Source organism: Rhinoderma darwinii (genome assembly GCF_050947455.1).
Source record: "Rhinoderma darwinii isolate aRhiDar2 chromosome 2 unlocalized genomic scaffold, aRhiDar2.hap1 SUPER_2_unloc_6, whole genome shotgun sequence".
Lineage (NCBI taxonomy): Eukaryota > Metazoa > Chordata > Amphibia > Anura > Rhinodermatidae > Rhinoderma > Rhinoderma darwinii.
The window spans coordinates 357,628-382,813 of NW_027461729.1; the positions used below are offsets into that span (position 1 = coordinate 357,628).

Here is a 25,186-nt window from a genome sequence, read left to right on the forward strand (position 1 = left end):
ACATAGGTACCGAGGCGAAGAAGATGAGCAACCCGAGGTGCCCCCACGTGCTCCACCAGCAGAGCAGTCCCGTCCTCAAGGAGGAGAGCAAGCTGTTGCGGCGAAAGAGCAGAGAGGTACCTGGGCTTCAAGGGTACGGCCAGCCGAAGCCAAAACAGGTGCCTCTCAGCCAGCGACCTCAGGGGATAAAAATGAGCCCAGCGCGAAGGAAAAACGGCAGGCCAAGAGGAAGGCAGAAAAGGAGCAGGCCATCGATGAACCTGTGGCATCCCAGACGGCTGGTTGCTCAGGCGGTGCCGGGCCTGCTCCTAATCCTGGGTCTCTAGAGACCGACTCGGAAGGAGAAGACTGGGTACAGGTGGGTCCCCGTAAAAAGGGGAAGCAAGAACGTGCCAGTAGGAGGGAGACAGGGGAGGAGCAGATGGATACGTCCGTGCGGAAAGATGTGGCTCCTCCTGGGACCCCCTCCTCGCCTGCACTGGTGAGGAGGACGGGCACTGCTCCCTCCGTATTATCGGACACCCCGCCATGCGCACAACCTCCCCCTCTAGACCGGCCTTCACGGGCCCAGGGGGGAGAGGCGGGGCCCTTGGGGGACCCACCAGACATGGACCCAGTCGGTCAACCGAGAGAGACCCAGGTGAGGCTGTGCGAGTCTGGGCTCCCCGTGTACGAGGTGAGTGTTGCTGGCTCAGCTCTCAGCGACAGTAGTTCTTCTCCTGCCTCGTCCCTCTTTTCAGTTGAGTCGGATGAGGGCGGGGCCATGAGTTCAAGTGAGGTTTCGGGTATTGCTGGTGGAGGAGCAATCTGATTTTAAGTACGCCTATTATTTATTATTTTAAAATCAGAATTTTGCTTTTACTCTCCACGATGTCTGAGCTCATGGGAATCTCCCTCAACGTGAGGGGCGCCAAGTCAAAAGTGAGAAGGGTTGCTCTCTTCAATTTTTTATCTTGCCTGGCAGCCTCTGTATTTTTCCTGCAGGAGTGCGGCATTCCCCATACAATGAGATATGAAAATTACAAAAAGGATTGGAAGTATGGTCCATCCGTCTGGTCTGGATCCAACGAGTCCAGATCAGCAGGGGTCGCCATTCTTTTTAAGGGAAACGTTTTAATTGATTTTATTCAAGAAATCTTACCAGGACGTATTTTAATGGTTAAAGCTTTTATTGATGGTGTAAAGTGGCAGTTTTTAAATTTTTACGGATCACCAGAAAAGAACGAAAGAGCGAGGATGCTGGAGATTTTACCGCTTTTTATCAACACATCTGAGCCTTTTATCCTCGCAGGTGATTTTAATTGTATCCTGAGAGGAGAACGCCGGCTTACCAACAGTACAAGTAGGAACTATGACAAGACCTCTGGACTGCTCAAGGATATTGTGACTGATTTTAAATTAAAAGACATATACAAAGAATGTAACAGGAGCAGTCCAGAGGAAGCCGGCGTTACCTGGAGCAACGCCACCTGTAGCTCCAGGATTGATTTTATCTTTTGTTCTGAAAATTTACTGCCTTTTAATTGTGAAGTTTTAACCAATGTGTTTTCAGATCACAGGCTTTTATCTTTTAAAGTAAAGCATGATCTTAATAATATTGTATGTAAAAAGTCCTGGAAGATGAATGTTTCCCTTTTAGACGATCCACAGGTTTTAGCAGATTTTATTGAATTTTACCAAGAAAGCAGGCGGGTAAGAGATACACGTACTCCCATCAGTGCATGGTGGGAGAAAATGAAAAAGAAAATTAAAGATTTTTTTATTAAGAAAAGCGTGGCGAAAGCCAAAGAGAAATACGCTTTTTTTAAAATTCTCAATACCCGTCTGCAGACCCTGTACAAAATGCAAGATCATGACATAGACGTTAAAGATGACATCACCAATTTGAAAAAGGAGATAGCCCAGTGCCTGGAGCAGAAAGGTAAAGAGATTATATTCCGTTCAAAAATACAACATGTGGAGGAGAACGAGACCTGCTCCAGGTACTTTTTTAAGAAAATAAATAACAAAAAGGCAATTATCAAAAATATAGAAGGGGTGTCAGATGTACAGGGTCTTTTAAGTAAAGTTCATGAGTTTTACACTGACCTTTTTAATGTTAAGACTGTGGATCATAATTTTATGCGTGACTCACTGAAGGAGATTACTACTGTTTTAGACCCTGTCTCCCAGAATTTTTTATTACAGGAGCTGACGGAGCAGGAGGTTTTAGAAACTGTCAAAAGTTTTAAAACAGGGAAAGTTCCCGGACCGGACGGTATACCCAGTGAGTTTTATGTAAAATTTTATGACATTTTAAAAGAGGATCTTTTTAACCTTTTTTCTGATGTTTTTAATTCCAAGATGCTGCCTAAGTCCTGGCGGAAGGGTGAGGTCTCCCTGCTGTATAAGACGGGTGACATCGCAGTTTTAAAGAATTGGAGACCAATAACCCTTCTAAATAGCGACTATAAAATTATGGCTAAAATATGTGCAAATAGATTAAAAGCCATAATACCCCACATTATACACTCTGACCAGGTGTGTGGGGTGCCAGGCCGCAGCATCTGGGATAATTTAAACCTAATAAAAGACGTGATTGAGGACACGAGGTCTAGAAAAGGTAAACTAGCCATTTTATCTATAGACTTTGAGAAGGCGTTCGACCGTGTCTCTCATTTTTATCTTTTTAAGGTTTTAGAACGTATGGGTATACCTGAAGGTTTTTTATTATCTATTAAAGCCTTTTACAGAGAATGCACCAGCAAAATTTTAGTGAATGGTTTTAAGACACAGGACATATTTTTAAACTCTGGGGTGAAGCAGGGGTGTCCCTTGTCCCCACTGCTTTTTATATGTGCATTGGAGCCTCTGTTATGCGCAATTCGCCGCGATAAGTGTATCCGTGGAGTCCCCCTGCCCGGGGGAGGCGGCGTAGAGGCCAAAGCAGTGGGGTACATGGATGATGTGGCGGTTTTATGTAGGGACGCCCTGTCGCTTCAGAGAACCCTTAGGCAAATCGAGTTTTATTGCTGTGCTTCCGGTTTTAAGGTAAACTTCAGCAAGAGTAATATTTTAAACATAGGAAGCATGGCTCTTAGAGATATACCGGTTCCTGTGTCTGATAATATTAAAATTTTAGGTGTCTCCTTCAGTGAGTACGACAATGGTTTTATCAGTTGGGACATGGTGGCGCAGAAGGTAAATCAAAAAATATGCATGTGGAACATGAGGAAGCTTACCATGGAGGGAAAAATTTTAATAATTAAAATGATAATTTTACCTTTGCTTTTATACTTAAGCATGGTTTTCCCTCCTCCCACGGTTTTATTAAGAAAAATTACTAAAGCTTGTTTTACCTTCTTTTGGAGTTCCAGAATGGAGAAACTTAAACGTGAGACGGTAATGAAAATCAAACCAAAGGGTGGCAAAGACTTTCCAGATTTTAATAGGTTTCTTTTAATCAAGTACTTTTGTTTCTGTCTTAATTCTCTTTTTAAACAACATCATTGGTCTTATTTTCTACGTTTTAATACTGGGTTTTTTATGCGAAGGATGGGGTGGTTTGAAATTGTTTTAACCTCACCTTATGCTTTTAATCTACCAGCAAATTACGTGATTTTAGAGAAAATAGTGGCCTTGTTTAATTTTAAAGGGAAAAATTTTAATGACATGATAAACAGTAAGAAACTTATAAAAGACATAAGAGGAAATGAAGTCGTCACTAATATTGAAAATTTTAATAATGAACGCTGTGCTTTTATCTTCAAAATGGTTAATGTGTTTTATCTTTTTAATACACAGATGGACCTGGCCTGGAGCTGCGTTCATCAATGTCTTCCATGCCGGGCATTCCAATTCAGGAGAGGATTCACGAGGTCTGCTATCTGTCCGAGGGAAGGCTGCCAGGCTGAGGAGACCGTGCGTCATATTTTTTGGAGTTGCGATTTTACTAAACATATTTGGATAAAGATATTCCCTCTAATGAAGAAGATGGCAGACCTAAAGGACTTGAGTTACGAAATGATTTTATATGGACTCTTTGGATGCCCAACCGCGAACCAAAAGACTATTGCATGGAAGACGATGAACTGCGTAAAAGAAGCTCTGTGGAAGGCCAGGAACATCCTGATTTTTAAGCACGATGTTTTATCTGTTGACGATGTTTTAGGTCTTTGTTTTAGCGAGATGTACATTTATTATTTATTAGATAAAAAAAGAAATGCCACCCTTTCAAATAAATGGTTTGTAAAAGAATGGAACTCCAATATATAAGGATTTGCCACCATGTCCCCTTTTATGTGTTTTTATGTAAATTGATTTTATTACTGTAATTCATTGTAAAAAAGCTGTAATTTATTGTAAATGTTTTTGAATTTTAAGTAATAAATCATTGACACCCCCGCGAGGGGGTAGCCAACTGAAAAAAAAAAAATCTGTTCTTATCAGTTTAATATCTGATACGTCCCCTATCTGGGGACCATATATTAAATGGATTTTTAGAACAGGGAGATGGAAATAGAGCTTGCTCTGTCCACTCCACGCATTGACCTGGTATTGCAGTATTTCCAGGACCGGTGCACCCTTTCCTTATGTGTTTACTAAAATCAGATTCCAAAAGTGCTTTTTGTGTTTGCCATTGTTTTTGTCTTTCGGATGGGATCTCCCCTTTTAATCCCATTATTTCAACACCTGTTGGACAATGCATTTGTACAGTCATGTGTGATAATGAGCTAATTTATTAAATGCAATTAATTAATACATTGCCACCTCTTGTTTTGTGTCGTCTGTGTTTCTGTGTTTCCGGCATTTCACATTGGAACAGCTCATTCACCTTCCTTGTCTTCTCTCCGCCCTCCCTCCTAGGTAGGTTAAAGAGCTGCACCTGAGCCAGCCACTGATTGATGCAGCACCATAGTCAAATAGTGGAGTGGAGTAGGGGAACAGCAAACAGCCATTAAAGCAGCCAGCCCGCCCGCCCGCCCGTCACAATGGACCTACCTGTGTACACTAGATGGATGTGATGGAATGTACTGTGGTCCCTACATTTCAAGAAGAAGTAAGAATTGCAGTTGCAACAAACCCTTGCTTGCCTACAAAGAGAGCAGCAATTTGGATTTGTTACTATGTTACCTGGAAGAATAACAAACTGTGCAAGGATGGAGGTTGTAGGAGCAAGGAGAACAAGTTGTCTGTAAAGTTGGTGGATGCCTATTTTCCATTTTGCAGTCCCTTGTCTCCCTCTTGTGGCCTCCTGGAGGCAACTAGCTGTGCAAAAAAAAGACAGCCTGGGGGCCGGCTGTTGCAGTGTTGCCCTCTCAGGCAACACTGAGTGACTGACTGAGCCGCACCGTCTTATATAAAGTTCAGACGGAACTTTGCACGTGTCATAGTGGAGACCTCAGGAGCCAGAGCCAGCTTTCTGACATCATAATGGGGCCTCAGAGATAAAAGCCTGGGCCCAGGCAGTGTTGGTCAGTGCTGCTCAGCAGGCAGCACTGGACTGGATTAAAGCTGATACAAGGTGTGAAAGGAGAAGGGGTGGCAGTGGGCATGCACTTACTGCTGCTGCTGCTGCTGCTGCTGCTGCCAGTGTTTGCACGGCAGGAGGGCATTTGGGCGTTGCCAGGAAGGCGTTTTTATGTCGATTCCTCCTCTTTCAGCACTGCATTGTGGTGCAAGCAAAAAGAAGCAAATCCTGTCTTCCTTCCTCTCCGGCCTTTATTCACCTCCCGCTTAGTAGCTGTGAGTGTGTGTGAGCCTGCAGGGCCCCATGGAATTGCCTAGGAGTAGGCTGAATCGCTGCAAGGGGTGAACAGCAGTATTGGGCAGGCTCGGTCAACGCGCGGCCCGTTCGGGTTATCGCTTCTCGGCCTTTTGGCTAAGATCAAGTGTAGTACTTTAGGGTATTGCCTTGTTTCTTGGTCAGGAGGTGCCCTGGTACCCTTTTCCTTGGCCTGGGGGGATCGTCTCTTTTACAAGAGACTTAACCCCTCTGCTGCTATTGGGGGAGAGGATTAGTCCAGGGCAACGGGGAGCGATCACTTGCCTGGCATTTAGGTGCTGAAGGTATTATCGTTGGAGTTCGTTGGATTTCGTTGGATATCGTTGGTTTTTTTGCGGCAGGATGGAGGAAATCCCTGACTACATGCGGACTCGGAATGCTGTTCGTTTTACGATGGAGGAATCTGGAGGACAAAGCAGGGACTTGGAGTTCCTAACAAAGGTACTCTTGCTTGGTCTTTTCCAGTTGGAGAGACAATGGATATTGTCTGTAATGGACTATCCAAGAAGAGGATGCTTCGATGTCACCTTTTGTACGGAGGAAATTTATCTGGACTTTCTGGACACTTTGAAGGAGAAGAAGCAGGATCCAAGACTGGTTGGTGTGATTGTAACACCACACTTTGCTCCTAGCAAAAAGTTGGTGATTGTTAAAATGTTTTCCCCCTATGTGTGTAAAGACGATATTATATGTTTTCTCACTAAGTTCTGTGAGGAGGTGGTGGAGAAGGGTAAGGTCTTTAATCCCTTTGGATTTTGGACAGGCAAATGGAAATTCCTGTGTAAAATTAAGGCAGTTGGAGAGGCTGGAAACTTATTGCTTCCTCCAGCACGCTTTAAAATTGGCAGTGCAAGTGGGAATCTCTATTTTTTTGGAATGGGGATTTTTTGCCATAATTGCAAAGAGTATGGACATGTGAAGGAAAATTGTGGGAAAATATTCTGTACAAAATGTTTCCAAGAAGGTCATATGTACAATGATTGTGAGAAGGGTAAAGTGTGTAACATGTGTAGAGAAGAAGGGCATGTGTTTAAAAATTGTTTAAAGAAAAGCAAAAGTGAAGTAAAGGAGGAGAGTAAGAAGACCGTTAAAAGAAAGGAACAGATAGTTAAAAGAAAGGAAGAGAAAGTTACCTCAGGAAAAGAGGATAAGCCACAGGAAGTGGGAGGAGGATGGAAAAGCGTTGAGGTTAAAAGGAGTGATGAAACAAAAAGGAGAAAAATTGTGGAAAAAAATGTTGTTTCAGATGAAAATAGAGCAGAAAGAGATAAATTAGTAAAAGACATAGAGGAATTAAGAGAGAAAATTAATTTTGAGAAGGTTCGGAGGCGGGTACGAACTTGTCTAAGAGGAGATATATCCGATTTTCTTGAAAGATATAAAGTGCCAACCTGGTTGGCGTGTATTGTAAATTTGGAGTGGGATGGTCAAGATCTTCGAGAACATCTTGTGGATATGGTAGGTGTAATCGCTGTAAGAAATGGTTTGTTTTATTAATTTTACTTACAAAAAAAAGAGAAATAAAAATTATATTTTGGTTTTTCATAATGATGATCAAGTCTTTAAATTTGAAGTTTAAAATTTAACTCGAGACGGATCTGAGTGGAAACCTGATCTGTTCTTATCAGTTTAATATCTGATACGTCCCCTATCTGGGGACCATATATTAAATGGATTTTTAGAACAGGGAGATGGAAATAGAGCTTGCTCTGTCCACTCCACGCATTGACCTGGTATTGCAGTATTTCCAGGACCGGTGCACCCTTTCCTTATGTGTTTACTAAAATCAGATTCCAAAAGTGCTTTTTGTGTTTGCCATTGTTTTTGTCTTTCGGATGGGATCTCCCCTTTTAATCCCATTATTTCAACACCTGTTGGACAATGCATTTGTACAGTCATGTGTGATAATGAGCTAATTTATTAAATGCAATTAATTAATACATTGCCACCTCTTGTTTTGTGTCGTCTGTGTTTCTGTGTTTCCGGCATTTCACATTGGAACAGCTCATTCACCTTCCTTGTCTTCTCTCCGCCCTCCCTCCTAGGTAGGTTAAAGAGCTGCACCTGAGCCAGCCACTGATTGATGCAGCACCATAGTCAAATAGTGGAGTGGAGTAGGGGAACAGCAAACAGCCATTAAAGCAGCCAGCCCGCCCGCCCGTCACAATGGACCTACCTGTGTACACTAGATGGATGTGATGGAATGTACTGTGGTCCCTACATTTCAAGAAGAAGTAAGAATTGCAGTTGCAACAAACCCTTGCTTGCCTACAAAGAGAGCAGCAATTTGGATTTGTTACTATGTTACCTGGAAGAATAACAAACTGTGCAAGGATGGAGGTTGTAGGAGCAAGGAGAACAAGTTGTCTGTAAAGTTGGTGGATGCCTATTTTCCATTTTGCAGTCCCTTGTCTCCCTCTTGTGGCCTCCTGGAGGCAACTAGCTGTGCAAAAAAAAGACAGCCTGGGGGCCGGCTGTTGCAGTGTTGCCCTCTCAGGCAACACTGAGTGACTGACTGAGCCGCACCGTCTTATATAAAGTTCAGACGGAACTTTGCACGTGTCATAGTGGAGACCTCAGGAGCCAGAGCCAGCTTTCTGACATCATAATGGGGCCTCAGAGATAAAAGCCTGGGCCCAGGCAGTGTTGGTCAGTGCTGCTCAGCAGGCAGCACTGGACTGGATTAAAGCTGATACAAGGTGTGAAAGGAGAAGGGGTGGCAGTGGGCATGCACTTACTGCTGCTGCTGCTGCTGCCAGTGTTTGCACGGCAGGAGGGCATTTGGGCGTTGCCAGGAAGGCGTTTTTATGTCGATTCCTCCTCTTTCAGCACTGCATTGTGGTGCAAGCAAAAGAAGCAAAACGCGCGGCACGTTCGGGTTATCGCTTCTCGGCCTTTTGGCTAAGATCAAGTGTAGTATCTGTTCTTATCAGTTTAATATCTGATACGTCCCCTATCTGGGGACCATATATTAAATGGATTTTTAGAACAGGGAGATGGAAATAGAGCTTGCTCTGTCCACTCCACGCATTGACCTGGTATTGCAGTATTTCCAGGACCGGTGCACCCTTTCCTTATGTGTTTACTAAAATCAGATTCCAAAAGTGCTTTTTGTGTTTGCCATTGTTTTTGTCTTTCGGATGGGATCTCCCCTTTTAATCCCATTATTTCAACACCTGTTGGACAATGCATTTGTACAGTCATGTGTGATAATGAGCTAATTTATTAAATGCAATTAATTAATACATTGCCACCTCTTGTTTTGTGTCGTCTGTGTTTCTGTGTTTCCGGCATTTCACATTGGAACAGCTCATTCACCTTCCTTGTCTTCTCTCCGCCCTCCCTCCTAGGTAGGTTAAAGAGCTGCACCTGAGCCAGCCACTGATTGATGCAGCACCATAGTCAAATAGTGGAGTGGAGTAGGGGAACAGCAAACAGCCATTAAAGCAGCCAGCCCGCCCGCCCGTCACAATGGACCTACCTGTGTACACTAGATGGATGTGATGGAATGTACTGTGGTCCCTACATTTCAAGAAGAAGTAAGAATTGCAGTTGCAACAAACCCTTGCTTGCCTACAAAGAGAGCAGCAATTTGGATTTGTTACTATGTTACCTGGAAGAATAACAAACTGTGCAAGGATGGAGGTTGTAGGAGCAAGGAGAACAAGTTGTCTGTAAAGTTGGTGGATGCCTATTTTCCATTTTGCAGTCCCTTGTCTCCCTCTTGTGGCCTCCTGGAGGCAACTAGCTGTGCAAAAAAAAGACAGCCTGGGGGCCGGCTGTTGCAGTGTTGCCCTCTCAGGCAACACTGAGTGACTGACTGAGCCACACCGTCTTATATAAAGTTCAGACGGAACTTTGCACGTGTCATAGTGGAGACCTCAGGAGCCAGAGCCAGCTTTCTGACATCATAATGGGGCCTCAGAGATAAAAGCCTGGGCCCAGGCAGTGTTGGTCAGTGCTGCTCAGCAGGCAGCACTGGACTGGATTAAAGCTGATACAAGGTGTGAAAGGAGAAGGGGTGGCAGTGGGCATGCACTTACTGCTGCTGCTGCTGCTGCCAGTGTTTGCACGGCAGGAGGGCATTTGGGAGTTGCCAGGAAGGCGTTTTTATGTCGATTCCTCCTCTTTCAGCACTGCATTGTGGTGCAAGCAAAAGAAGCAAAACGCGCGGCACGTTCGGGTAATCGCTTCTCGGCCTTTTGGCTAAGATCAAGTGTAGTATCTGTTCTTATCAGTTTAATATCTGATACGTCCCCTATCTGGGGACCATATATTAAATGGATTTTTAGAACAGGGAGATGGAAATAGAGCTTGCTCTGTCCACTCCACGCATTGACCTGGTATTGCAGTATTTCCAGGACGGGTGCACCCTTTCCTTATGTGTTTACTAAAATCAGATTCCAAAAGTGCTTTTTGTGTTTGCCATTGTTTTTGTCTTTCGGATGGGATCTCCCCTTTTAATCCCATTATTTCAACACCTGTTGGACAATGCATTTGTACAGTCATGTGTGATAATGAGCTAATTTATTAAATGCAATTAATTAATACATTGCCACCTCTTGTTTTGTGTCGTCTGTGTTTCTGTGTTTCCGGCATTTCACATTGGAACAGCTCATTCACCTTCCTTGTCTTCTCTCCGCCCTCCCTCCTAGGTAGGTTAAAGAGCTGCACCTGAGCCAGCCACTGATTGATGCAGCACCATAGTCAAATAGTGGAGTGGAGTAGGGGAACAGCAAACAGCCATTAAAGCAGCCAGCCCGCCCGCCCGCCCGTCACAATGGACCTACCTGTGTACACTAGATGGATGTGATGGAATGTACTGTGGTCCCTACATTTCAAGAAGAAGTAAGAATTGCAGTTGCAACAAACCCTTGCTTGCCTACAAAGAGAGCAGCAATTTGGATTTGTTACTATGTTACCTGGAAGAATAACAAACTGTGCAAGGATGGAGGTTGTAGGAGCAAGGAGAACAAGTTGTCTGTAAAGTTGGTGGATGCCTATTTTCCATTTCCAGTCCCTTGTCTCCCTCTTGTGGCCTCCTGGAGGCAACTAGCTGTGCAAAAAAAAGACAGCCTGGGGGCCGGCTGTTGCAGTGTTGCCCTCTCAGGCAACACTGAGTGACTGACTGAGCCGCACCGTCTTATATAAAGTTCAGACGGAACTTTGCACGTGTCATAGTGGAGACCTCAGGAGCCAGAGCCAGCTTTCTGACATCATAATGGGGCCTCAGAGATAAAAGCCTGGGCCCAGGCAGTGTTGGTCAGTGCTGCTCAGCAGGCAGCACTGGACTGGATTAAAGCTGATACAAGGTGTGAAAGGAGAAGGGGTGGCAGTGGGCATGCACTTACTGCTGCTGCTGCTGCCAGTGTTTGCACGGCAGGAGGGCATTTGGGCGTTGCCAGGAAGGCGTTTTTATGTTGATTCCTCCTCTTTCAGCACTGCATTGTGGTGCAAGCAAAAGAAGCAAAACGCGCGGCACGTTCGGGTTATCGCTTCTCGGCCTTTTGGCTAAGATCAAGTGTAGTATCTGTTCTTATCAGTTTAATATCTGATACGTCCCCTATCTGGGGACCATATATTAAATGGATTTTTAGAACAGGGAGATGGAAATAGAGCTTGCTCTGTCCACTCCACGCATTGACCTGGTATTGCAGTATTTCCAGGACCAGTGCACCCTTTCCTTATGTGTTTACTAAAATCAGATTCCAAAAGTGCTTTTTGTGTTTGCCATTGTTTTTGTCTTTCGGATGGGATCTCCCCTTTTAATCCCATTATTTCAACACCTGTTGGACAATGCATTTGTACAGTCATGTGTGATAATGAGCTAATTTATTAAATGCAATTAATTAATACATTGCCACCTCTTGTTTTGTGTCGTCTGTGTTTCTGTGTTTCCGGCATTTCACATTGGAACAGCTCATTCACCTTCCTTGTCTTCTCTCCGCCCTCCCTCCTAGGTAGGTTAAAGAGCTGCACCTGAGCCAGCCACTGATTGATGCAGCACCATAGTCAAATAGTGGAGTGGAGTAGGGGAACAGCAAACAGCCATTAAAGCAGCCAGCCCGCCCGCCCGCCTGTCACAATGGACCTACCTGTGTACACTAGATGGATGTGATGGAATGTACTGTGGTCCCTACATTTCAAGAAGTAAGAATTGCAGTTGCAACAAACCCTTGCTTGCCTACAAAGAGAGCAGCAATTTGGATTTGTTACTATGTTACCTGGAAGAATAACAAACTGTGCAAGGATGGAGGTTGTAGGAGCAAGGAGAACAAGTTGTCTGTAAAGTTGGTGGATGCCTATTTTCCATTTTGCAGTCCCTTGTCTCCCTCTTGTGGCCTCCTGGAGGCAACTAGCTGTGCAAAAAAAAGACAGCCTGGGGGCCGGCTGTTGCAGTGTTGCCCTCTCAGGCAACACTGAGTGACTGACTGAGCCGCACCGTCTTATATAAAGTTCAGACGGAACTTTGCACGTGTCATAGTGGAGACCTCAGGAGCCAGAGCCAGCTTTCTGACATCATAATGGGGCCTCAGAGATAAAAGCCTGGGCCCAGGCAGTGTTGGTCAGTGCTGCTCAGCAGGCAGCACTGGACTGGATTAAAGCTGATACAAGGTGTGAAAGGAGAAGGGGTGGCAGTGGGCATGCACTTACTGCTGCTGCTGCTGCTGCTGCCAGTGTTTGCACGGCAGGAGGGCATTTGGGCGTTGCCAGGAAGGCGTTTTTATGTCGATTCCTCCTCTTTCAGCACTGCATTGTGGTGAAAGCAAAAGAAGCAAAACGCGCGGCACGTTCGGGTTATCGCTTCTCGGCCTTTTGGCTAAGATCAAGTGTAGTATCTGTTCTTATCAGTTTAATATCTGATACGTCCCCTATCTGGGGACCATATATTAAATGGATTTTTAGAACGGGGAGATGGAAATAGAGCTTGCTCTGTCCACTCCACGCATTGACCTGGTATTGCAGTATTTCCAGGACCGGTGCACCCTTTCCTTATGTGTTTACTAAAATCAGATTCCAAAAGTGCTTTTTGTGTTTGCCATTGTTTTTGTCTTTCGGATGGGATCTCCCCTTTTAATCCCATTATTTCAACACCTGTTGGACAATGCATTTGTACAGTCATGTGTGATAATGAGCTAATTTATTAAATGCAATTAATTAATACATTGCCACCTCTTGTTTTGTGTCGTCTGTGTTTCTGTGTTTCCGGCATTTCACATTGGAACAGCTCATTCACCTTCCTTGTCTTCTCTCCGCCCTCCCTCCTAGGTAGGTTAAAGAGCTGCACCTGAGCCAGCCACTGATTGATGCAGCACCATAGTCAAATAGTGGAGTGGAGTAGGGGAACAGCAAACAGCCATTAAAGCAGCCAGCCCGCCCGCCCGCCCGCCCGTCACAATGGACCTACCTGTGTACACTAGATGGATGTGATGGAATGTACTGTGGTCCCTACATTTCAAGAAGAAGTAAGAATTGCAGTTGCAACAAACCCTTGCTTGCCTACAAAGAGAGCAGCAATTTGGATTTGTTACTATGTTACCTGGAAGAATAACAAACTGTGCAAGGATGGAGGTTGTAGGAGCAAGGAGAACAAGTTGTCTGTAAAGTTGGTGGATGCCTATTTTCCATTTTGCAGTCCCTTGTCTCCCTCTTGTGGCCTCCTGGAGGCAACTAGCTGTGCAAAAAAAAGACAGCCTGGGGGCCGGCTGTTGCAGTGTTGCCCTCTCAGGCAACACTGAGTGACTGACTGAGCCGCACCGTCTTATATAAAGTTCAGACGGAACTTTGCACGTGTCATAGTGGAGACCTCAGGAGCCAGAGCCAGCTTTCTGACATCATAATGGGGCCTCAGAGATAAAAGCCTGGGCCCAGGCAGTGTTGGTCAGTGCTGCTCAGCAGGCAGCACTGGATTGGATTAAAGCTGATACAAGGTGTGAAAGGAGAAGGGGTGGCAGTGGGCATGCACTTACTGCTGCTGCTGCTGCTGCTGCTGCCAGTGTTTGCACGGCAGGAGGGCATTTGGGCGTTGCCAGGAAGGCGTTTTTATGTCGATTCCTCCTCTTTCAGCACTGCATTGTGGTGCAAGCAAAAGAAGCAAAACGCGCGGCACGTTCGGGTTATCGCTTCTCGGCCTTTTGGCTAAGATCAAGTGTAGTATCTGTTCTTATCAGTTTAATATCTGATACGTCCCCTATCTGGGGACCATATATTAAATGGATTTTTAGAACAGGGAGATGGAAATAGAGCTTGCTCTGTCCACTCCACGCATTGACCTGGTATTGCAGTATTTCCAGGACCGGTGCACCCTTTCCTTATGTGTTTACTAAAATCAGATTCCAAAAGTGCTTTTTGTGTTTGCCATTGTTTTTGTCTTTCGGATGGGATCTCCCCTTTTAATCCCATTATTTCAACACCTGTTGGACAATGCATTTGTACAGTCATGTGTGATAATGAGCTAATTTATTAAATGCAATTAATTAATACATTGCCACCTCTTGTTTTGTGTCGTCTGTGTTTCTGTGTTTCCTGCATTTCACATTGGAACAGCTCATTCACCTTCCTTGTCTTCTCTCCGCCCTCCCTCCTAGGTAGGTTAAAGAGCTGCACCTGAGCCAGCCACTAATTGATGCAGCACCATAGTCAAATAGTGGAGTGGAGTAGGGGAACAGCAAACAGCCATTAAAGCAGCCAGCCCGCCCGCCCGCCCGTCACAATGGACCTACCTGTGTACACTAGATGGATGTGATGGAATGTACTGTGGTCCCTACATTTCAAGAAGAAGTAAGAATTGCAGTTGCAACAAACCCTTGCTTGCCTACAAAGAGAGCAGCAATTTGGATTTGTTACTATGTTACCTGGAAGAATAACAAACTGTGCAAGGATGGAGGTTGTAGGAGCAAGGAGAACAAGTTGTCTGTAAAGTTGGTGGATGCCTATTTTCCATTTTGCAGTCCCTTGTCTCCCTCTTGTGGCCTCCTGGAGGCAACTAGCTGTGCAAAAAAAAGACAGCCTGGGGGCCGGCTGTTGCAGAGTTGCCCTCTCAGGCAACACTGAGTGACTGACTGAGCCACACCGTCTTATATAAAGTTCAGACGGAACTTTGCACGTGTCATAGTGGAGACCTCAGGAGCCAGAGCCAGCTTTCTGACATCATAATGGGGCCTCAGAGATAAAAGCCTGGGCCCAGGCAGTGTTGGTCAGTGCTGCTCAGCAGGCAGCACTGGACTGGATTAAAGCTGATACAAGGTGTGAAAGGAGAAGGGGTGGCAGTGGGCATGCACTTACTGCTGCTGCTGCTGCTGCTGCTGCCAGTGTTTGCACGGCAGGAGGGCATTTGGGCGTTGCCAGGAAGGCGTTTTTATGTCGATTCCTCCTCTTTCAGCACTGCATTGTGGTGCAAGCAAAAGAAGCAAAACGCGCGGCACGTTCGGGTTATCGCTTCTCGGCCTTTTGGCTAAGATCAAGTGTAGTATCTGTTCTTATCAGTTTAATATCTGATACGTCCCCTATCTGGGGACCATATATTAAATGGATTTTTAGAACAGGGAGATGGAAATAGAGCTTGCTCTGTCCACTCCACGCATTGACCTGGTATTGCAGTATTTCCAGGACGGGTGCACCCTTTCCTTATGTGTTTACTAAAATCAGATTCCAAAAGTGCTTTTTGTGTTTGCCATTGTTTTTGTCTTTCGGATGGGATCTCCCCTTTTAATCCCATTATTTCAACACCTGTTGGACAATGCATTTGTACAGTCATGTGTGATAATGAGCTAATTTATTAAATGCAATTAATTAATACATTGCCACCTCTTGTTTTGTGTCGTCTGTGTTTCTGTGTTTCCGGCATTTCACATTGGAACAGCTCATTCACCTTCCTTGTCTTCTCTCCGCCCTCCCTCCTAGGTAGGTTAAAGAGCTGCACCTGAGCCAGCCACTGATTGATGCAGCACCATTGTCAAATAGTGGAGTGGAGTAGGGGAACAGCAAACAGCCATTAAAGCAGCCAGCCCGCCCGCCCGCCCGCCCGTCACAATGGACCTACCTGTGTACACTAGATGGATGTGATGGAATGTACTGTGGTCCCTATATTTCAAGAAGAAGTAAGAATTGCAGTTGCAACAAACCCTTGCTTGCCTACAAAGAGAGCAGCAATTTGGATTTGTTACTATGTTACCTGGAAGAATAACAAACTGTGCAAGGATGGAGGTTGTAGGAGCAAGGAGAACAAGTTGTCTGTAAAGTTGGTGGATGCCTATTTTCCATTTTGCAGTCCCTTGTCTCCCTCTTGTGGCCTCCTGGAGGCAACTAGCTGTGCAAAAAAAAGACAGCCTGGGGGCCGGCTGTTGCAGTGTTGCCCTCTCAGGCAACACTGAGTGACTGACTGAGCCGCACCGTCTTATATAAAGTTCAGACGGAACTTTGCACGTGTCATAGTGGAGACCTCAGGAGCCAGAGCCAGCTTTCTGACATCATAATGGGGCCTCAGAGATAAAAGCCTGGGCCCAGGCAGTGTTGGTCAGTGCTGCTCAGCAGGCAGCACTGGACTGGATTAAAGCTGATACAAGGTGTGAAAGGAGAAGGGGTGGCAGTGGGCATGCACTTACTGCTGCTGCTGCTGCTGCTGCCAGTGTTTGCACGGCAGGAGGGCATTTGGGCGTTGCCAGGAAGGCGTTTTTATGTCGATTCCTCCTCTTTCAGCACTGCATTGTGGTGAAAGCAAAAGAAGCAAAACGCGCGGCACGTTCGGGTTATCGCTTCTCGGCCTTTTGGCTAAGATCAAGTGTAGTATCTGTTCTTATCAGTTTAATATCTGATACGTCCCCTATCTGGGGACCATATATTAAATGGATTTTTAGAACGGGGAGATGGAAATAGAGCTTGCTCTGTCCACTCCACGCATTGACCTGGTATTGCAGTATTTCCAGGACCGGTGCACCCTTTCCTTATGTGTTTACTAAAATCAGATTCCAAAAGTGCTTTTTGTGTTTGCCATTGTTTTTGTCTTTCGGATGGGATCTCCCCTTTTAATCCCATTATTTCAACACCTGTTGGACAATGCATTTGTACAGTCATGTGTGATAATGAGCTAATTTATTAAATGCAATTAATTAATACATTGCCACCTCTTGTTTTGTGTCGTCTGTGTTTCTGTGTTTCCTGCATTTCACATTGGAACAGCTCATTCACCTTCCTTGTCTTCTCTCCGCCCTCCCTCCTAGGTAGGTTAAAGAGCTGCACCTGAGCCAGCCACTAATTGATGCAGCACCATAGTCAAATAGTGGAGTGGAGTAGGGGAACAGCAAACAGCCATTAAAGCAGCCAGCCCGCCCGCCCGCCCGTCACAATGGACCTACCTGTGTACACTAGATGGATGTGATGGAATGTACTGTGGTCCCTACATTTCAAGAAGAAGTAAGAATTGCAGTTGCAACAAACCCTTGCTTGCCTACAAAGAGAGCAGCAATTTGGATTTGTTACTATGTTACCTGGAAGAATAACAAACTGTGCAAGGATGGAGGTTGTAGGAGCAAGGAGAACAAGTTGTCTGTAAAGTTGGTGGATGCCTATTTTCCATTTTGCAGTCCCTTGTCTCCCTCTTGTGGCCTCCTGGAGGCAACTAGCTGTGCAAAAAAAAGACAGCCTGGGGGCCGGCTGTTGCAGAGTTGCCCTCTCAGGCAACACTGAGTGACTGACTGAGCCACACCGTCTTATATAAAGTTCAGACGGAACTTTGCACGTGTCATAGTGGAGACCTCAGGAGCCAGAGCCAGCTTTCTGACATCATAATGGGGCCTCAGAGATAAAAGCCTGGGCCCAGGCAGTGTTGGTCAGTGCTGCTCAGCAGGCAGCACTGGACTGGATTAAAGCTGATACAAGGTGTGAAAGGAGAAGGGGTGGCAGTGGGCATGCACTTACTGCTGCTGCTGCTGCTGCTGCTGCCAGTGTTTGCACGGCAGGAGGGCATTTGGGCGTTGCCAGGAAGGCGTTTTTATGTCGATTCCTCCTCTTTCAGCACTGCATTGTGGTGCAAGCAAAAGAAGCAAAACGCGCGGCACGTTCGGGTTATCGCTTCTCGGCCTTTTGGCTAAGATCAAGTGTAGTATCTGTTCTTATCAGTTTAATATCTGATACGTCCCCTATCTGGGGACCATATATTAAATGGATTTTTAGAACAGGGAGATGGAAATAGAGCTTGCTCTGTCCACTCCACGCATTGACCTGGTATTGCAGTATTTCCAGGACGGGTGCACCCTTTCCTTATGTGTTTACTAAAATCAGATTCCAAAAGTGCTTTTTGTGTTTGCCATTGTTTTTGTCTTTCGGATGGGATCTCCCCTTTTAATCCCATTATTTCAACACCTGTTGGACAATGCATTTGTACAGTCATGTGTGATAATGAGCTAATTTATTAAATGCAATTAATTAATACATTGCCACCTCTTGTTTTGTGTCGTCTGTGTTTCTGTGTTTCCGGCATTTCACATTGGAACAGCTCATTCACCTTCCTTGTCTTCTCTCCGCCCTCCCTCCTAGGTAGGTTAAAGAGCTGCACCTGAGCCAGCCACTGATTGATGCAGCACCATTGTCAAATAGTGGAGTGGAGTAGGGGAACAGCAAACAGCCATTAAAGCAGCCAGCCCGCCCGCCCGCCCGCCCGTCACAATGGACCTACCTGTGTACACTAGATGGATGTGATGGAATGTACTGTGGTCCCTATATTTCAAGAAGAAGTAAGAATTGCAGTTGCAACAAACCCTTGCTTGCCTACAAAGAGAGCAGCAATTTGGATTTGTTACTATGTTACCTGGAAGAATAACAAACTGTGCAAGGATGGAGGTTGTAGGAGCAAGGAGAACAAGTTGTCTGTAAAGTTGGTGGATGCCTATTTTCCATTTTGCAGTCCCTTGTCTCCCTCTTGTGGCCTCCTGGAGGCAACTAGCTGTGCAAAAAAAAGACAGCCTGGGGGCCGGCTGTTGCAGTGTTGCCCTCTCAGGCAACACTGAGTGACTGACTGAGCCGCACCGTCTTATATAAAGTTCAGACGGAACTTTGCACGTGTCATAGTGGAGACCTCAGGAGCCAGAGCCAGCTTTCTGACATCATAATGGGGCCTCAGAGATAAAAGCCTGGGCCCAGGCAGTGTTGGTCAGTGCTGCTCAGCAGGCAGCACTGGACTGGATTAAAGCTGATACAAGGTGTGAAAGGAGAAGGGGTGGCAGTGGGCATGCACTTACTGCTGCTGCTGCTGCTGCTGCCAGTGTTTGCACGGCAGGAGGGCATTTGGGCGTTGCCAGGAAGGCGTTTTTATGTCGATTCCTCCTCTTTCAGCACTGCATTGTGGTGAAAGCAAAAGAAGCAAAACGCGCGGCACGTTCGGGTTATCGCTTCTCGGCCTTTTGGCTAAGATCAAGTGTAGTATCTGTTCTTATCAGTTTAATATCTGATACGTCCCCTATCTGGGGACCATATATTAAATGGATTTTTAGAACGGGGAGATGGAAATAGAGCTTGCTCTGTCCACTCCACGCATTGACCTGGTATTGCAGTATTTCCAGGACCGGTGCACCCTTTCCTTATGTGTTTACTAAAATCAGATTCCAAAAGTGCTTTTTGTGTTTGCCATTGTTTTTGTCTTTCGGATGGGATCTCCCCTTTTAATCCCATTATTTCAACACCTGTTGGACAATGCATTTGTACAGTCATGTGTGATAATGAGCTAATTTATTAAATGCAATTAATTAATACATTGCCACCTCTTGTTTTGTGTCGTCTGTGTTTCTGTGTTTCCGGCATTTCACATTGGAACAGCTCATTCACCTTCCTTGTCTTCTCTCCGCCCTCCCTCCTAGGTAGGTTAAAGAGCTGCACCTGAGCCAGCCACTGATTGATGCAGCACCATAGTCAAATAGTGGAGTGGAGTAGGGGAACAGCAAACAGCCATTAAAGCAGCCAGCCCGCCCGCCCGCCCGCCCGTCACAATGGACCTACCTGTGTACACTAGATGGATGTGATGGAATGTACTGTGGTCCCTACATTTCAAGAAGAAGTAAGAATTGCAGTTGCAACAAACCCTTGCTTGCCTACAAAGAGAGCAGCAATTTGGATTTGTTACTATGTTACCTGGAAGAATAACAAACTGTGCAAGGATGGAGGTTGTAGGAGCAAGGAGAACAAGTTGTCTGTAAAGTTGGTGGATGCCTATTTTCCATTTTGCAGTCCCTTGTCTCCCTCTTGTGGCCTCCTGGAGGCAACTAGCTGTGCAAAAAAAAGACAGCCTGGGGGCCGGCTGTTGCAGTGTTGCCCTCTCAGGCAACACTGAGTGACTGACTGAGCCGCACCGTCTTATATAAAGTTCAGACGGAACTTTGCACGTGTCATAGTGGAGACCTCAGGAGCCAGAGCCAGCTTTCTGACATCATAATGGGGCCTCAGAGATAAAAGCCTGGGCCCAGGCAGTGTTGGTCAGTGCTGCTCAGCAGGCAGCACTGGACTGGATTAAAGCTGATACAAGGTGTGAAAGGAGAAGGGGTGGCAGTGGGCATGCACTTACTGCTGCTGCTGCTGCCAGTGTTTGCACGGCAGGAGGGCATTTGGGCGTTGCCAGGAAGGCGTTTTTATGTCGATTCCTCCTCTTTCAGCACTGCATTGTGGTGCAAGCAAAAGAAGCAAATCCTGTCTTGCTTCCTCTCCGGCCTTTATTCACCTCCCGCTTAGTAGCTGTGAGTGTGTGTGAGCCTGCAGGGCCCCATGGAATTGCCTAGGAGTAGGCTGAATCGCTGCAAGGGGTGAACAGCAGTATTGGGCAGGCTCGGTCAACGCGCGGCCCGTTCGGGTTATCGCTTCTCGGCCTTCTGGCTGAGATCAAGTGTAGTTCTGATTACTTGTAGTCAGTGCTGCCTGGTCTTGGTTAGGAGGTGCTCAGGTACCCTCTCTCTCGGCCTCGGGGGATCGTCCAGGTTCGCCTGGACTTCACCCCCGTGCTGCTATTTGGGAGAGAGGCTTAGTCCTGAGCAACGAGTTGCGATCCACATACCCCCGTGTAGGCTTCGGCCGAAAAGGGGAGGCTGCGTAGACGTTACGTCACCAACGGGTGGCGTGACTATTCCAAAAAAAATAAAAGATTCACTATGGATGAAAATCCAGGTGACATACCGGCGTATGCCCGGATTAAGAATACTGTGCGAGTAATTCTTTCGGAGGAGAAGGCGACGACTTGTGGCTTGAAATTCGTGGTGGAGACCGTGCTTGTTGGCATTTTCAATGTCCAAAAGAGGGAGATTTTGGCAGTGCAGGACTACCCAAGAAGAAGAACCTATGACATCACATTTATACAGAATGGAGTATTCCAAGATCTGCTGGCGGCATATGCAGTAAAAAAGGACCCGAGACTGGACGGAGTGGATTTTTACGAGCATGTTTTGGACATCACAAAAATGATTGTTATTAAGATGTACTGCCCATTTGCTGACGTAAAAGATGTGATGTCCTTTTTATCCCCCTATTTTAAAACGGTAAAGTGTATTGGCAAAGTGATGAATGAGGTTGGGGTCTGGACCTCTAAATGGAGATTTTTAGTGACATGCTACAGAGATGCCAATTTTACAGGAGGGATAATGCTGCCGCCAGCACGTTTTAAATTAGGAGATATGGCAGGAGACTTTTATTTTTCAGGGATGCCTCCATTCTGTAGGAAATGCCAAAAGTACGGTCACACCAATGAGTCCTGCGAGAGCACCTGTAGGAACTGTGGCAGCTCTGAGCACGAGGCCAAAACTTGCCCTCTGGGGAAAAGGTGTCGATATTGCAGCCGAGTTGGTCACCTTTTTGCATTTTGTCCCCACAGATCGGAACAACCCGAGGTCCGGCCGAGGCGTCCCGAGCAGCCAGCAGGCCAGATCGTACCCCCAGAAGGAGAGGAACCCCAAGGAGAAGGCCAGGATGAGATGGATACCTCTAGCAGACCCCCCCAAACAGGTGACCCAAAAGAGCAGAGACGAAACAAGCGTCGATCCAGTGATCAGCGGACGAAAAAGCCCCCCCAGGAAACTGGGGAGACGGGTAGTTCGGATGAAGCTGATCCTACTGGTCCGCAAGAGATGCTGGGTCAGCCTGTACCTGAGGCAGAGGACCCGGGCGGAGCGGCAGCGAAACACAAACGACGTAGGGCGTACTCGGAGGTGGCAGCGGGGGTGCCGATGGAAGTACCTGCATTGGCGAAGGCAGGGAAACCACTGGACGTGCCCCCGCAAGTGACAACTAAAGGTCCACCCCCTTCTAGCCAGTTGGGGGATTCACGGACAGCTGCCTCCGAGGTGACGGAGGTCCCAGAGACGTCAGGGAGCGCAATTCCTGCCCCTATCGAAGGGGAGGTCGCTGCCAAAAAAGCTCCAGCAGATGAAATGTTGCCCGTGGAGTCCATATGGGATCCTTTCATGATTAGTGCCTCAGGTTTGGCGGGGGGTCAGCTAAGTGATGGGAGTTCCTCTCCTACCTTCTCTATTTTTTCCGTGGACTCCAGAATCGAAGGTTATGAGAGTCCCAGTGGGGTCTCTGGCGATGCGGAGGACTGCTGAGGCCACCTCGGGTAAGATTATAAAGACTGTCTCTCTCCCTTTTCCTCATGGCTGAGTTATGTGGTCTTTCCTTAAATGTAAGAAGCGTGCATTCTAAGACAAGAAGAGCTGCCCTGTTTGATTACCTCTCTATTCTTACCGCGTCAGTTTTTTTCCTACAGGAATGCTGCATCCCACATCGCATGGACTATAAAAAATATGAAAGAGATTGGAGACTCGGACCTTCTGTGTGGTCCGGGTCTAACGAATCTAAAGCCGCAGGTGTCGCCATTTTATTTAAAGGGAACGTTTTAATTGACAGTTTTTACGAAATTTTACCAGGCAGAATTTTAATGGTCAAAGCTTTTATAGACGGTATTAAATGGCAGTTTTTAAACTTTTATGGTTCTCCTGAAAAAAATGAAAGAGCTAGAATGCTAGAGATTTTACCCCTTTTTATTAATGATTCAGAACCACTTGTTTTAGCGGGTGATTTTAATTGTATTTTAAAGGGGGAACGCCGGTTCTCTCATTCAGTAAGCAGGAACTACGACAAGACCTCATCAATTTTAAAAGATATTGTTACTGATTTTAAACTTACCGATGTTTTTAAAAAATGTAACAGGGATCTATCTGAAGAGGCCGGCGTTACCTGGAGCAACGTGACCTGCAGCTCCAGGATTGATTTTATCTTCTGCTCTTACCAAATACTGCCTTTTAAATGTGATATTAACCCAAACGTCTTTTCTGACCATAAGTTATTGTATTTTAAAGTGAAATGTGATAACCAAAGAAGAACTCCGAAAAAAGCCTGGAAATTAAACGTATCCCTTTTAGAAGATCCGCAAATTTTAGCTGATTTTATTACCTTTTACAAAGGCTGCAGACGGGTAAGACATCCCAATATGCCCATCGTCACCTGGTGGGAAAAAATGAAAGTTAAAATAAGAGATTTTTTAATTAAGATTGGGATGAGAAAGGCAAAAGAGAAATGCAAATTTTATGCAAATTTAAATACCCGTCTGCAGACCCAATATAAATTCAGAGAACAGGGTATGCTGGTGGACAAGGAGATCATTGAGATTAAAAAAGAGATCTCCCAGTGCCTGGAGCAGAGGGGAAAGGAAATAATATTTCGCTGTAAGGTAAAACATCTTGAGGAGAACGAGACCTGCTCCAGGTATTTTTTTAAGAAAATCAATGATAAGCATACCCTGTTGGATAATATTGAAGGTGAAACAAATACCCAAAATATTTTAAAAAAGGTACATGGGTTTTATGCGGATCTTTTTAATGTTAAAAACATTGACAATGCTTTTATGAATGACTCATTGAAGGAGGTTGATGCTGTTTTAGATCCTGTCTCCCAAAACTTTTTATTACAGGAGATTTCAGAACAAGAAATTTTAGAAACTACCAAGAGTTTTAAAACAGGTAAAGTCCCTGGTCCTGATGGTATACCCATAGAGTTTTATGTTCTATTTTACGGTGTTTTAAAGGAAGATCTCCATTCTCTTTTTACACAAGTTTTTAGAACAAAAGCCCTCCCGGGGTCCTGGAAGAAAGGTGAGGTGTCCCTGCTGTACAAAAAGGGGGACAAAACCGACATTAAAAACTGGAGACCAATTACACTGCTAAATTGCGACTACAAGATAATGGCTAAAATTTGTGCAAATAGATTAAAAGCAGTCGTAGACAAGATAATTCACTCCAACCAGGTCTGTGGGATACCCGGGAGGAGCATATGGGATAACCTAAACCTTTTAAAAGATGTTATTAATGACACAAAGGAGAGGAAAGGCAAAATGGCAGTTTTAACAATCGACTTTGAGAAAGCCTTTGACAGAGTGTCACACTTTTATCTTTTTAAGGTTTTAGAGAAAATGGGTATACCGGAAGGTTTTATACAGTCTCTGAAGGCCTTTTATGACAACTGCACTAGCAAGATTTTAGTCAAAGGTTTTAAAACACAGGATGTCCTTTTAAATTCCGGAGTGAAGCAGGGGTGTCCCTTGTCCCCACTACTTTTTATTTGTGCAATTGAGCCTCTACTGTGCACCTTGAGGAAAAGCAAACAGATACGTGGAGTCCCCCTGCCGGGCGGGGGGGGACTAGAGGCAAAGGTAGTGGGGTACATGGATGATGTCGCGGTACTGTGTAGGGACACCCTATCACTACAAACAACTTTAAGACAGATCTATAAGTTTTGTTGCTCCTCCGGTTTTAAAGTCAATTTTAATAAAAGTAACATTTTAAACATTGGCAATATGATTTTACAGGACATTCCAGTCCCTGTGTCAGAGACTGTGCAGATTTTAGGGGTCTCCTTCAATGAGTTAAACAATGGTTTTAACAGTTGGGACTTGGTGGCACAAAAAGTTAATAAAAAGATTTGTATGTGGAATTTGAGAAAGCTGACTATGGAGGGAAAAGTTTTAATTATGAAAATGGTGATTTTACCGATTTTATTATATTTGAGTATGGTTTTCCCTCCCCCTGATATTTTATTAAAAAAAATAAATAAAGCTTGTTTTACATTTCTATGGAACTCCAAAATGGAAAAACTCAGGAGAGAGAAGGTGATGATGCCAAAACTAATGGGTGGTAAGGATTTCCCTGACATAAAGACCTTTCTTTTAATCAAATTTTTTACTGCATGTCTTAACGCTGCTTTTAAGGATCACTACTGGTCATATTTTATCCGTTTTAACACCGGTTATTTTATGAGGAGGAACGGATGGTTCTCCACGGTTTTAAGCTCCCCATATGCTTTTAACCTCCCTGACCAGTACAAGATTTTAGAGAAAATTGTGAACCTTTTTAACTTGAAAGGCAAGAAAATTGAAGACGTGCAAAATAGTAAAAGTGT

At 45.3% G+C, this 25,186-nt stretch overlaps 10 non-coding genes and 2 pseudogenes across 10 annotated transcripts; all 12 read left to right on the top strand.

The window, feature by feature from the left end:
* The first annotated feature begins 4,366 nt into the window (after positions 1-4,366).
* LOC142681810 (U2 spliceosomal RNA) lies at positions 4,367-4,567 on the top strand (annotated as a pseudogene).
* A 1,273-nt stretch (positions 4,568-5,840) lies between these two features.
* LOC142681825 (U2 spliceosomal RNA) lies at positions 5,841-5,980 on the top strand (annotated as a pseudogene).
* Positions 5,981-7,346: 1,366 nt separating this feature from the next.
* LOC142681817 (U2 spliceosomal RNA) lies at positions 7,347-7,531 on the top strand. Its single transcript, XR_012853666.1, has one exon. It is a non-coding gene; the product is annotated as a U2 spliceosomal RNA (small nuclear RNA).
* Positions 7,532-8,645: 1,114 nt separating this feature from the next.
* On the top strand, positions 8,646-8,836 carry LOC142681556 (U2 spliceosomal RNA). Its single transcript, XR_012853449.1, has one exon. It is a non-coding gene; the product is annotated as a U2 spliceosomal RNA (small nuclear RNA).
* A 1,114-nt stretch (positions 8,837-9,950) lies between these two features.
* On the top strand, positions 9,951-10,141 carry LOC142681694 (U2 spliceosomal RNA). The gene has a single exon (XR_012853574.1). It is a non-coding gene; the product is annotated as a U2 spliceosomal RNA (small nuclear RNA).
* Positions 10,142-11,255: 1,114 nt separating this feature from the next.
* On the top strand, positions 11,256-11,446 carry LOC142681618 (U2 spliceosomal RNA). Its single transcript, XR_012853505.1, has one exon. It is a non-coding gene; the product is annotated as a U2 spliceosomal RNA (small nuclear RNA).
* Positions 11,447-12,564: 1,118 nt separating this feature from the next.
* Positions 12,565-12,755, top strand: LOC142681616 (U2 spliceosomal RNA). The gene has a single exon (XR_012853504.1). It is a non-coding gene; the product is annotated as a U2 spliceosomal RNA (small nuclear RNA).
* A 1,128-nt stretch (positions 12,756-13,883) lies between these two features.
* On the top strand, positions 13,884-14,074 carry LOC142681557 (U2 spliceosomal RNA). Its single transcript, XR_012853450.1, has one exon. It is a non-coding gene; the product is annotated as a U2 spliceosomal RNA (small nuclear RNA).
* Positions 14,075-15,198: 1,124 nt separating this feature from the next.
* On the top strand, positions 15,199-15,389 carry LOC142681696 (U2 spliceosomal RNA). The gene has a single exon (XR_012853575.1). It is a non-coding gene; the product is annotated as a U2 spliceosomal RNA (small nuclear RNA).
* A 1,125-nt stretch (positions 15,390-16,514) lies between these two features.
* LOC142681619 (U2 spliceosomal RNA) lies at positions 16,515-16,705 on the top strand. Its single transcript, XR_012853506.1, has one exon. It is a non-coding gene; the product is annotated as a U2 spliceosomal RNA (small nuclear RNA).
* Positions 16,706-17,829: 1,124 nt separating this feature from the next.
* Positions 17,830-18,020, top strand: LOC142681697 (U2 spliceosomal RNA). Its single transcript, XR_012853576.1, has one exon. It is a non-coding gene; the product is annotated as a U2 spliceosomal RNA (small nuclear RNA).
* Positions 18,021-19,145: 1,125 nt separating this feature from the next.
* On the top strand, positions 19,146-19,336 carry LOC142681620 (U2 spliceosomal RNA). The gene has a single exon (XR_012853507.1). It is a non-coding gene; the product is annotated as a U2 spliceosomal RNA (small nuclear RNA).
* The last annotated feature ends 5,850 nt before the right edge of the window (positions 19,337-25,186 follow it).